Consider the following 14834-nt stretch of genomic DNA (forward strand, 5'->3'; position numbering starts at 1 on the left):
GCAAGGTTGAGAAGGAAGTTTTTTGGGATGACCTTAAATCTGATATTCAAAATTTTGTGGCAAAATGTTTAGTTTTCCAATAAAATAAAATTGAGACAGTTAAGATCCGAGTATGTTACAACCTTTACCCACTCCAAGTCACCATTGGGAGGAGGTCTCAATGGATTTTATCACAGGTTTACCCAAGTTTGAAGGAAAGAGTGTCATCATGGTGGTAGATGACAGAAATACAAGGTATACACTCTTTTGTGCATTATCTCATCCTTCTAAAACCAATACAAATGCTATTGCAATTACGAAAAGAATTCAAAAGCTACATGGAAACCAAAACGTTATTGTAAGCGATAGAGGTCCCGTTTTCCCTGGAAAATTTTAGACAAATTATTTTCTTGTCTTGGTACTCAATTATCTCATAGGTTGGCTTATCATCCTCACTCTGATAGGAAAAATGAGATAATGAAAAAAAAAAATCGAAGGATATATTCATTTCTTTGAACCTGATAAACAAACACAGTCGGTCAAGTGGTTACCTCTGGTTGAATGGTGGTATAACACTTCCTTTCATAACTCAACAAGAATAACACCATTTATGTCACTTTATGGATATGATCCATCAACCATCACATCATATTTAAGTGAAATTTCTAAGGTTCAAGCAGTGGAAGATCACATTGAGCATCAACAACAAGTTCTCAAACTCTTAAAGGATAACCTCACTCTAGTGCAGAATTGAATGAACAACAGGTAGATCAACATCACAATGAAAAACATTTTGATGTAGGTGACTAGGAATTTTTAAGGCTAAAAAAATACAAACATATGTCCCTCAATAAACATGAGAAGGACAATAAATTATCACCCAAGTATTATGGTCCTTACAAAGTGTTGCAAAATATTAGTACCATGGAATAAAAATTGGAGTTTCCTGCATCTTCCTAATTACACCCAGTTTTCTATTTTTCATGCTTAAAGAAGATTATTGGTGACAAGCTCCTAGTTCAAACAATATTTCTAGAACATGATGAAGAAGGAAAAATCATATTGGAGCAGGAAGAAATCATGGAAACAAGAACCTGATAGTCAAAAAATTGATCAATTTCAGAGTATTTTAGTAAGTGTAAGACCTTACCCACTGAGTATTCCACATGGGAAGAAGATAAATTTATAAATAAGCATCCAGAACTACTCAAACAATGACAAAAACACCTTTTGGGAAGGAGAGGGGAACGTTAGGTCCCTATAATACTAACATAGATTCATTATTATTATTATTAGTGTAGCCCACCATTGTTATTGTTGTGCCCATGTAGGCCCCATATTGTTATTGTTTTGCCCCATAGAAGCCCACTACTGTTATTGTTTTACCCTTACATTAATATTTTTATTTTGGCTTTGATTATAATTTGACCCATTAGACGCCTATATAGACCAAGGAGGTATTTTCATTTGTATCATCCAATAATTATTTATTTATGTGATGTAAAGGAGGTTGACCCCTCGAAGAGAGTAATTTTCAAGTCGTTGAACTATCTTTTCTTCTATTTTGTGATATGGTAGCATAACATAGTATTATAAATATATGCATGTATGAGAAATTATACTATTGTGAATCAATAAGAAAAACTTGTTGGAAAATAACATAATTAAAAGAAACAAAAGGATCAAGGGTAACTACCCTATGTTAATTATCCATATATGAGAAGAGTTAATGTAAATATAGTAATTTCGACATGTAAATCAGTCCATATGTCATCGTATCAACAACAGGTATAGCAAGAATCATTTCTTAGAACAAATCCCACACAACATTCAGAGCATTAAGAAAGCTAGTTCCAAAATCATCCCCGAGAGTCGTCAAATTTACACAAAAAAAAGTATAATTTTGTAGGTTTTAACCCTATACAGAAATTACCTCCATACAAATTCTAAGAGCAGAAAATAAATGAATGTGAGAGCATAACACATAAAACACATATACAAAGAAATTTTCCCTTCGATCCCAAAACCCGGACTACTTGCTTGATTTTTCACTATGTTCCTTTAAATGTTACAATACATGTTTATACATGTTGAAGCATCCAATACCATGGACCGAAAACCATCATGTCCAAAACCGTGGACCAAAAACCATCACGTCCAAAACCATGTGCAAAAACCATGCACAAAACCATAGGTAGGTCCACCCAACCTAATATAGGGTCCAAAAAAATTCCCCGGGGGTAGCCGTACTAGGGGGCTACCTGCCCCCTCAAACCGCCTAGACATGGGGGGTTGCCAACCCCCTTGTGACCCCCCCACTGCACAATCAATGCAACAAAGGGGGATGCCCCCTCTAACCCATCAGTTAACTATGTAGGCTGGTTGTGGAGTGAATATAACACAACCCAACATTCTCCCACTTGTTGTTTTCTTTCCACAGGGGGGCACAAGAGAGCTTAGTCATTTATCCAGCCCTACAACACCCATTGTTTCTCTACACCAAGAAAACTTCTCAGAGCTCAAAGATTTTTTCAATGCGTCTGCAATATTCTTCAAAGTGTCCACCTTTACCAGCAACACCTTCTTGTCTACTATCATATCCCTCACAAAGTGATACTGAACATCAATCTGCTTTGTCTTTGAATGATAAACATGGTTGTTTGCCAAGAATATTGCACTTTGGCTATCATAGTCTATCCTTATAGCTCCTTTTACTAACCCCATACTTGAATACAATCTCTGCAACCAGACTTCTTCCTTGCTTGCATGAGTTGTTGCTAGGTATTATGCCTCTCTACTTGAAAGTGTCACTACAGATTGTTTCTTACTCATCCAACTGACTGCACCTCCAAATAGGTTAAACACATACCCACTTGTAGATCTTATCTGATCGAGATCTCCATCACAGTCTGCATCAACAAAGCCATGAATATCCAACGCTCTATCCAATCCTCGTCTTCCTTGGTAGCACAAAACATAATTGCTAGTGCCACGCAAATACCTGAAAACCCGATTCACTACTGTCGAGTGCTCCTTCCCTAGTTTTGACATAAACCTGCTCAATACTCCCACTGCATGTGCAATGTCTAGTCTAGTACAGACCATCGCATACATCATGATACCGACTGCACTTGCATATGGAACACGAGACATGTCCTCTTCCTCTTCTTGTGTCTTGGGACACTGTTGAGCAAATAACTCTACACCTACAGGAATAGGAACCTTCCCCTGTTTGCTATCTTGCATATTAAACCTCTGCAGTATTGTCTCGTCATACTTCCTCTGGTTTAACCAGAGCTTCCTCTTTACCTGATCTCTTTTAATTTCCATGCCCAAAAATATAGTTTGCCGCACCAAGATATTTCATGTCGAATTTGCAGGACAATTGGGTCTTAAAATCCTAGATAATTTCTTTGTCATTTCCAACCAGCAACATATCATCCGCATACAAGACCTGATAAATAACAAGGTCACCAATTAATTTAAAATACATACATTTCTTCTGGTGAAGCCAAGTCCCCATATAAATGTAAAAATTTCTCATACCACATCCTTAGTGATTGTTTTAACCCATACAGAGACTTCTTTAACTTGCATACCAGTTCTTTCTTACCCTTCACCGCAAAACCTTCAGGTTTCTTCATGTAGATCTCCTCTTCCAGATCCCTATGAATAAATGTTTCTTTCACATCAATATCTTCTACCTCAAAATAAAAAACAACAGAAACAGATAAAAGTAATCTAATAGAAGCTACCTTGGCAACACAAGAAAAAATATCAGCAAAATCAATATCCGGCACCTGGGAATAACCTTTTTCTACCAACCGATATTTATATTTCTCCACCTTTCCTTCTGCATTTGTCTTCTTCTTAAACACCCATTTGCTGCTAATGGGTTTCCTTCCAGCCAGCAACTCCATCAATTCCAAAACCTCATTCTTGTGCAAATATGCCATTTCATCAACGATGACCTCTTTCCAGAGTTTGCCATCCTCTGAATCTACTGCTCCCTTCACAGTTCTGGGATCATCATCAATAACATATAAAGCAAAATTTAAGCAGAAAGTAAATGGACTATACCTTTCTGGCTGCCTTCCTTCTCGAACTGATCTTCTCACACCCAGAGTTTGTCGCTCTTCGTATTCTAATTCCTCCTCTTTTGTAGTGTCTGATTCTTCCTCCTTAAGCTCAAACTCTATCTTCTCAAGTTCCTTTGGTTGGACTTCATGTTTAATAACATCTTTCGCCCCTTTGAACACCACATCTCGTTGTACACAAACTTCCTTGTTATTTGGTTCCAAGGCTTATAACCCGTTAAACCATCCTTATACCTGATAAAGATGCACTTTTCAGATTTACTATCCAACTTGGTTCTTTTCTCCTTTGGAACATGTACATATGCTCACATCCAAATACCCTCAGATGTGAAAGAGATGGTTTCTTACCAATCCATACCTCTTGTGGAGTCTTACCCTCCAATCCTGATGAAGGTGATCTTTTGACCAAGTAACATGCTGTCTCCACTGCCTCTACCCAGAATTCATGTCCTAACCCAACAACAATGATCATTCTTCTTGCCCTTTCCGTCATCATCTTGTTCATTCTTTCTACAACTCCATTTTGCTCAGGTGTGTATGGAGTAGTCTTCTCCTGTGCTATACCACACTTCTTACAGAATTCTTCAAATTCCTTACTGCAAAAATCTCCACCATTATCTGTCCTCAGCGCCTTTATCTTCTTCTCTATCTAGTTTTCCACCAGAGCCTTAAATTCTTTAAATTTGTCAAAAAATTCAGATTTCTTCTTGAGGAAATATATCCATGTATTCCTTGAGAAGTCATCTATAAATGACACATAGTACACAGACTTACCCAGTGATGGAACCTTCACAGGTCCAAACACATCACTTTTCACAAGATCTAATATTTGTTTCACCCTCTTACCACCAGAGGGGAAACTCACACGATTATGCTTCCCATATACGCAAGTTTCACAGAAATAAAAATCAAAAGAGCTATTACACATACCTTCTACTATACCTTTAGCATGAAGTATTCGAAGGCCCTTCTCTGCAATATGTCCAAGCCTTTGATGCCACAGCATGGTCTTCTCTCTAGATACCACTAGATTTTGTGCTTCACTTTGAGGAACCACATAACTGTTGCACCCATCAACAATAGTGCTACCTTGTGTCTTGTACATAGTTCCAATCCGAACTTCGCGCATCAATACCAGTGCTCACTGAACCTTCTTGTAGGTATCCTTCTTGAACACTATTTTTACACCTGCATCCGCTAGCTTTCTTACAGAAATCATATTTCTGGCCAATGCAGGAATATGCAGAACACCTGGAAGTGTTCTAACCCTTACACCTTGCAACTTCAACTTTACTTTTTCGCGACTAATGATTCTAGGCTTCCTATCATCCCCTAAGAAGACATCACCACCATCGTATTTCTCATACTTGCAGAACCACTCTCTATGGGGAGTGAAGTGAAAGGATGCACCTGGGTTAATGAACCATGCCTCATGATTTCCATGTGTACTTGAAGAAGCCAAAGACACATCCCCACTTTCATATGAGGTGGTTTTCACCTCTATAGAAGGAGCATCATCAGATCCCTTTCCTTTCTCGGGAGCTTTAGATTTACAGTCCATTTTGTAGTGTCGTTCCTTTCTGCATTTCCAGCACACCACCTTTAGAGGTTTCCCTGGAGATTTAGATCTCCCTCTAGATTTATATCTCCCACTTGATGACTTATTTTTGTTTCTGTTCTGGGACCATCCTCATACAGACAAGGCATCACCATTCTAGCTCTCCATATTTTTCTATCTCATCTCCTCCATTAGAAAGAATGAGACTATTTCATCAAACTACAAGGTAGTTACATTGCTACCTATTGCAATAACCAGACAATACCACGAATCTGGTAGAGAACACAATAAACTAATGCACTTGCTTCATTTGAAATTTTAATATAAATAGAAAATAACTGACTTACCACAATATTAAATGCATTCGGATGCTCTATCACTGAGTCTCCATCTTTCATCCTCAGGTTATACAGCTTTTTCCATAGGAATAGTTTATTCACCAGAGACTTAGATTGGTACAAAGTCCCTAACTTGTCCCATAAAGCCTTCACCGTAGCTTCCCTTGATACATTCAACAATACTAAATCTGAGACACACAATCATATTGTGCTCTTTGCCTTCTGATCCAACTTCTTCCATTCTTCATCGGACACTCCCGTTGGTTTAGTACTCGAATCTATCGCAATCCACTGATATTTTTCCACCAACAGATCATCCATCTTGAGTTTCCACAACTCAAAGCTTTGACCATTAAATTTCTCATTTTCTATCTTCCCACTGCTCACCATCTTCTTTCACCACCAGAACCCATATTGGAGACACCCACTAAATAGGGTCTACCACAGGCTTGAGTGAAACCCCCTAGCAACAAAGGCATCCCCTTGAAGCCAAAATAACTTTGATACCAAATGTAGGTTTTAACTCTGTATAAAAATTACTTGCATATCAATTCTAAGAACATAAAATAAAAAAATGCGAGAGCATAACACATAAAACACATATACATAGAAATTTTCCCCTGGATCCCAAAATTGGGACTACCAGCTCGATTTTTCATTATCTTCCTTTCAATGTTACAATACATATTTATACATGTGGAAGCATCCAATACCATGGACCGAAAACCATTGCATCCAAAACCATGTACAAAACTATGCACAAAACCATAGGTAGGTCCGCCCAACCTAATATAGGGTCCAAAAGAAATTCCCCGGGGCACTGCCCTAGACCCCGTACAAGGGAGCTACCCACCACCCTCAAATCCCCTAGAAAAGGGGGGCTACCAGCCCCCCACTGCGCAATAGTCACAACGAAGGGGGGACCCCCCCTCTAACCCCTCGGTTAACTACGTAGGCTAGTCGTGGAAAGAATATAACACAACCCAACAAATTTAAATCAAACATGTTATGTAGGAGTGAACCGTAAGTTACTGAAACAAAAATCCAAATTAGGTAATTTTGTAAGAAATATAAGTTTTTATACCAAAGAGAAATAGTATGCTAGAGTACCCTTAATAGGGTTGAAGAAGCTCAATCATGAAATTAATGTAAAGAATGTATGGAAGAAAAGAAAATATAATTTTATTAGAAAAGGAAACAAATGAAGAATTATTCAGGTATTCGTGCGAAGAACCAAAGAAAAAATTCTTACAGAGAGTAACAGTGTCGCAACCCGAGAAATACTCGGCTACACAAATAATTGTAGGAGGAGAAATCGAAATCCGACCTACAATTTGGAGGGCCATCCAGGCGAATAAAGAGATGCATGAAAACCTGTGGAGAAGAAGAGTTGGAGTCAAAGTGATGAAGTATGATGCTCACAAACTTTCGAGAAGAGTTCTGCAATGGATTGTTGAACCCTCCAAACTTACTTGCAGGGAGATTGGGGAAAAATGGTTAGGGTTATGAGCAAACCAAATGCAGAAATTAAGAAGGACTAATGTAGAATGTTCAATAAAGGAACCAATTTTCACCTCCAAGTAGCCAATCCAAAATTTTAAAACCCTTGGCTCTCCTACATGAGAAGAGACAAGGAAATCATCTACAGAATATTGCTAATAATCAACCCATGAAAAATATAAATCCAAATGTGGAATGAATAAAAATTATATAACAAATATCAAGTAAGTGTAGGGAAAGAAGTTACCAAGGAGCTAGACATGAGCACGAGTCAACCACATGTTGTTGATGTCATCATGTACCTAAGAAATTGAGGATTATTTTAGTAATATTAGGCTAATGGAAAATATATAAATAGGATTAAGGAAAGATAAATGGCCGGATAAATTTATGACCATGTATATTTGGAAATGTCTAGGGAATACAAATATAAGGCCTGTAATTTCTCCCCACTGAAATAAAACATGAGAAACTTACATAAATCTAAGACACTATTGAAATTGAAGCTAATAGCCTATGATACCACTATGGGTGAACCAAATCAATTAATAATAATAATAATAATAATAATAAAGTAGTCTATAGTAACTTACCAAAGGCACCACCAATGAATATAAGTCAAACCATTCTCTAATTCCATCAAACCGATAAGGGATGAGACCCCATAGTGGCCAAAACAATGACGCCAAAGTTAAGAGTCAAACTTGAAGGGTTCCCCCAATTGGTTGAGTGGTGTTTCATTGCCTTGAAAAAAAGAAAATGGGAACAAGTGGGAGACAAAAACATGTGATGAACAATGAAATGAAATCAGGGTTAGTCAGAAAACAATCACCGCCATTCATTACCCAGGAACTCGTGACCATTGTTATAGGCCTACAGTAAATATGGAAATTGAATATCACATGGGTTCTACAGTTTCATTTCATAGTTACATCTCAACCATCGAAAAATCATGCGACTAACATTGCATGTGAAGTTCACATGGAAAGCAATGACGTGGCCTTCCTCCATTGAGCCAAGAATATGCATAACCAAACCAACAATAAATTCCATCGCATGCTTTCAGAGTGATTCCAAGATATAAAGGTAATACTTTATTAATTTAGTGTATATGTTGAGGTCGGGTCAGACACTGATACGAACAGGTGAAATTCCTTGTGTACATGAGGATGTAATGGCGTAGTTAATTATTTAAGAATTAAAAATTATATGTTCTCATTACATTTTAAAATGGAAATAATTATATATTCAATTAGGTACATGCTTGATCAAGTGGAAATTTGCCATTAGGCAAAGTAGTTAGGGAATACAAACATTAAATTAATCCACATAAAAGCCACCATCAAATACATATATGATACAAATGTAAGTGCAACTTAGGGAATGGAAGTAGTGGAAACACAACCTAAGATTGGACTTTGGTTTCGATTGGTATGTGATTAATGAAATTTTTAAGGACTCGTAAAAATATATATTAAGTATTAACTCTTAGGAAGGTACTGATGGATCCAATGTGAGAAATCGAAAAAAAAAGGTAACATAAAAAATAGTGAGGTTATATTCAATTATATTGAAATTAATGGAAGGAAACCCCTCGAAATTAATTTCAAACAAATAATTCATACTGACCTTATTATCCCCACGGTGTAGGGTATAACGCATTCAGAAATTAGTTGACCTTTCAATTATTTTTGGTAGACCAAAAATTAATACAGTAATCTATAATGTCGACTTTAGGAAAATAAACATTTTTATTTTTTAGTTTTATTTATTGTTATTCTGATTGGTGGAAAGGGTGGGGGTCTTATTCCACCATCATTATTTGCATTGCCGATGAGCTGATGATGTACTATGTGTATCTTTGTGCATGCGCAATTTTTCCTCTTGACATTAGGGCTGCGTTGGTCTCCTCAATACTAAGCCTATCTTACGCCAAACTGTGCAGAGAATTCATTAATAATAATTATGTTGTTTTCCCTATCATAGTAGTTGACGATAGAACCCTAATTTTCCAAAATTCTAACCCTAGGCTAAACAAAGAGTCAAAACCAATCGTATTTCAACTTCTATTTCCTAGTTTTTTATTCCATGACACTATAGAGGGTGGGGGGGACGAGGAGACACTCATTGCAGGTTTATATGTACACAAACCTAAACATGGTACCTTTATTATGTTCTTACCCTTTTCTTTCCATTCAAAATACAACATCGAGACCGCAGACGTGTGAAGGGTCTGTTGAAAATTAAGATGTATGTTATTCTTTGATTGCAAACATTCAAAATAAGGAATGGAGGTTGCAACAAGCATAGGCACAACCATGTTAAGTTCCAATTGCGACAAATGCACTCCCAAGGTATTCCATTTTATTCTCTTCTTTGTGCGCTTTTGTTTACTATGAAATATGCCCAATAACATAGGAATAATTGATTGCAAAGGAATGCAGGATAAGGCTATGAAAATATTTTTGTTCATAACATAGTCGAGACAGATGCTATGCGTGATGTTCACAAGGTGTGCATTAATGATTGCATAGAGGGTTTTTGACAAAGAGGACTGATTTTGGAATGGGTTTTGTAAATATCAATGTACATGCTTCCAAATATTTATGCAAAGATGCACTACTTTGTGTTTGTACAATTCAGTCCCATGTTGCCACATCATATCCCACACCGAGCACCACAAATGCGATCCTCCATATTTTTTTAGATGTTAGGTACGTACAAGTTTATCACCGTTTATTTCGTGCACCTTTTGCTTTGTTTTTTAACCTCTTGAAGCAAGTATTTTGTAGTAACTAGTAGTTGGCATCAACCAATCTCTATAAAGAATTTACAATAAAAGTCCATTTCATTTAAACGAATTATCAAGTGACATGTGGATAAAAGTATCCATGCGATTAATTTATTATTAACCATTAAGAAAGGTCAATGATATACTCAAGATCTAGAAAATGAAAGGAAATGATTAAGTTTGTCTAATCAAAAGAATAGATATGAGATCTCGCATACGATCCTTTAAGCATTTTAGTTATACCTAAAATGTTGAGCTGGAAAGACATGGTGACCTCAAATGTGCTCATCAAATATTGATATGTAAAGATACTGTGACCTCAATCCAATGTGCTCATCTCCGACATTGTTCAACCAAAGAAATGCAATAATCATATTCTATGACCGGCCAAACTGTTTCATCATAGAAAAAAAACATAAGAATCTCAGGAAAAGGAAATAGCTTTTAATGAACTGCTAATTTATAATGAACAAACAAGTACTGCATAAGGAACATCTTTATTATTTCAGATGTTCCTTGCTGCATATACTTTCTATTCATTTAAATACTCAGTTTACAGTTGCAAATAAATGTTGTCACTTTATCACATCCGTTGATCCACTCTCTAGCCACACATTTTTCCCTAAAAAGAAAATTGTGTGATCTGCTATGCATAGAAAGAAATAATATTATAGAGAGTATATATCCCTTCCATTTTTAGAGTATAGAAGTAAATAAAATGTAGAGACTACACAGACAGGAATGTACAATTGACTTAAGAGAAATATACACTTTTGTGAATGCCCAGAACCAACGGCAGTATAAAAGTTACCCCAAGGATCATCTGAATGCTTCTACCTACGTTTCATTCTTTTGTTATGAACTAAAATAGCTAGGTGTTCAAGCATTGATTGTTCTATCAGTCTGAAAGCAGAATAGACATAGGTATTGGAGGGATATAGACTTCATATTGAAGGGTGAAAAATTAGCCACTGAAGAAGCCATTGTGATTGTCAAAGATAAGAATATTTATCCCATTTTCCTGACTCTTTTATCATGGAAAGTGGTATTTGCAGGAACACATGGAGTAGAATGGATATGATACTCATAGGGCTTAAAGAGGAATTCCAGCTATTATGTTTGTTGAGTCTGCGAAAGCCCAAAAATGAACAAAATATCACTTATGAGAAGTTTGTGAAGGCCCTCATGAGGGGCAAAGAATTGCTGAAGAAGTGGGAAACTACTAGCTATTTCAAATTTTTTCATAGCCTCAGATATGGATTTCAAATCCGGCAGCTAGAAAAGGAGATCTTTGATTTCCTATGGTACCAGATGCCCGTCAACATCTTCCTTTAGGTAAATAATCTCATAGCAAAGATGACGAATCTTCACTAACAATGCAAGTTGTGGTCAATGGATGAGAGCAAGATGAATGAAACCATATTCAAACGTGTGTCAAAGCTTATGAATGATCCATAGAAAAATGCAATGATGCTTCAACAAATGGGCACAAATAATATGTTTGAGAGTGCTTTTGTCGAAGTTTCTTGTAATTATAAAGGGTTGGGAGTGTCAGAGTTGTAGTGGGGCTAGAGAAAAATGTTTGGAATTTGAAGAGGGCATTGCTCTAGAGTGAGGTGTTTGTTGCTTGTGTGCAAGGTATGGGGGGTCTTGGTAGGATGTCACTGGAATTGGCCCTCATCAATGATAAAGAGATAAAAGGTGATTAGGGTTCCTATTCCCATTTATTGACACCATTTTCATATCCTCGAAGGAACTTTGTTTGATGTATGCTTGTGGTATAATTTCTCATAAGCACCATTATTTTGCAAATGAATGCAAGATAAGGTCGTGAAAAGAATTTTTTTCGTAACATAGTCAAGCAAGTTGTTGTGTGTGACATTCAAGAGGTGTGCATTAACGATGGCACAAAGGGTTTTTGACACACAGGGCTGATTTTGGAATGGGTTTTATAAATATCAGGGTACATGCTTGTGAAGCTTTATGCAAAGATATAGTACTTTGTGTTTGTGAAATTTAGTCCCATGCTGTCCATGTCAGATCCCACACCGAGTGCTGCAAACGCGATCCTCCACAATGTTTTAGATGTCGAGTATGTACATGTTTATCATCGTTTATGTCGTGCTCCTTTTTGCTTTGTTTTTCAACCTATTGAAGCAAGCGTTTTGTAGTAACTGGTAGTTTCATCTACTAATCTCTGTAAAGAATTTACAGTAAAAGTCCATTTCATTTAAAAGAATTATCAAATGATCCGTGGATCGAAGTATCCATGTGATTTATTTATTATTAAGCTAGTAAGAAAGGTCAATGATATGCTCTAGATCTAGAAAATGAAAGGAAATGATTAATTTTGCCTAATCGGAAAAATATATATCAGATCTTGCATAAGGTCCTTTAAGCATTTTAACTATAGCAAAAATATTGAGTTGGAAAGACACCGTGACTTTGGATGTGCTCATCAAATATTGAGCTATAAGGACACTATGACCTCGATCCAATGTTCTCATCTCCGACATTGTTCAACCAAAGAAATGCAATAACCGTATTCTATGACCGGCCAAACTATTTCATTATAGAAAATGAACATAAGAATCTCATGAAAAAGAAATATATTTCAATGAACTGCTAGTTTACAATGAACAAACAAGTACTGCATAACCAACATATTTATTATTTCAGAAGTTCCTTGCTGGATATCCTTGCTATTCATTTAAATACTGAGTTTATAGTTGCAAATTAATGTTTTCACTTTATGACGAGTGGGCTTCTATGGCATAATCGTCGAGGGTTTGGAGAGGGATGAGCACCGAAGATAGCGAACAACACTAGGGTTTTGACAGAACCCTGCAGGTGGCAGGTCTGTCGAACCAGGTACTTGCGGCAGCTTCTGGTGAGGCAGGGTGCAGGCGGACGTGACCATACGGGCAGGAAAAAATGGTTCCCCCCCAGGGGGAGGGCCAGGAGCATCCCCCGTCTCCGTGTAACAGCGCCCGGCAAACGACGGATTGGGAGAACGCAAACAGGGTTAGCGGCAGCACAAGGGACAACATACAGCAAAAGGGTAAGGACATTGATACAGAGAACAGAAATAAAGCAAGCTCCTCAACTTGCAAACCTGTTGCTACCAATAGACCACGGGTGTACTTCCCAAGTGAGCGAATCAATGCCCGAATACAGTACATGCGAGATCATGCGCTAATAGGCAAGTTTATAGGGATTTGGCCAACAGAAAGATCTCTGAGAACCTGGATCAGTACCACATGGCATCGAAAAGGGGATATATCTCTGCATTTGGGAGCCAAGGGCTTCTTCACTGCCGTATTTAACTGTCTAGAAGATCGAACTAGAATTTTGGAGGGAGGTCCATATTTTTTTAACTCTGCAGGTCTATTTCTCAAGGGCTGGGTGGAAAGATTCAACCCCGATAAGGAGGATCTGAGTTGTGCGCCAGTGTGGATAAGGCTTTACTCATTGCCATGGGAATATTGGGAGGAAAAGTCTCTACAGGAGATCGGAAATGCCATTGGTGAATTTGTAAGGGTGGCAGAGGAAACAAAACTCTGCAAACACACTTCATATGCTCGGATCTGTGTATACATGGATCTCAAACAACCACTGCCAGACACGGTAAGTTTCTTTCATGAAGACTCTGAATGGGTTCAAGTCATTGATTATGAACAGGTGCCATTTAGATGCAGGAAATGCCATGATATAGGACATCTCTATAGAGACTGCCCTCTAAATAAGATACACTCCTTTCCAGACAAGTCTGACAATCATACCCCAGATGGATTCACAAAGGTAGTCAATAGAAGAAGAGGAAACAAAAAAGCCACCAGCAACCCCAAAGCAAATCCTAGCAACAAAGCAACAACAAGCAACAGATTCGAAGATCTAAACAAATCGATGAGAAGGGTTCGGACGAGGAACAGGAGAAAGACGAAGCAGTCCAACAAAAGCAACCGGGTGAAACATCAATGCAAGGAGGACAAAAAATCACAAGGCAAGAGCACTTGATATCGCAGAACAAAAATGTGTCAAAGCAAATTGAAGGAATGGATATGGAGTACTCTCAGCCAAGCGAAAAAGCCTCAATCGAAACTGAGGACATTTTTCAATCGCCCCAAGTCATGGAGGAAGACCAGGAGCCCCTAGATATAGGGGAGCTGGACATTTTAGGCTTGGAACATGCTTGTCGCACAAAGAACTTTGAAAAAATCCCGGAACAGCAAGTCGACAACCTAGTAGAAGTGTTACACAGAGCACAGAAGAAATACTCTCTAGGGGTCCAGATCGGTAGTCCATGGGATGGCAAATTTATCACCAAGGACAGCAAGAAGAGGGGAAGGAAAACAACCCTAGAAAGAACAATCAAGATAGGAGAAATACTGGTGGAGTTAGGAAGGTATGCCAAACTGACTAAGTACTTCACTGCAAACCCCCACCCTTCTCAATGAAGTTAATATCTTGGAATATCAGAGGGCTCAATGGCCCTAGGAAAGGAAGAATCTTAAAAAATATGCTGAAGCAAGAAAAACCCAGTATTCTCTTTTTGTAGGAGACGAAGTGTA

This window comes from Pinus tabuliformis, chromosome 3_2 (genome assembly GCF_031772625.1).
Source record: "Pinus tabuliformis cultivar Carrire ecotype Pingquan chromosome 3_2, CPIR1, whole genome shotgun sequence".
In the NCBI taxonomy this organism is placed as follows: domain Eukaryota; kingdom Viridiplantae; phylum Streptophyta; class Pinopsida; order Pinales; family Pinaceae; genus Pinus; species Pinus tabuliformis.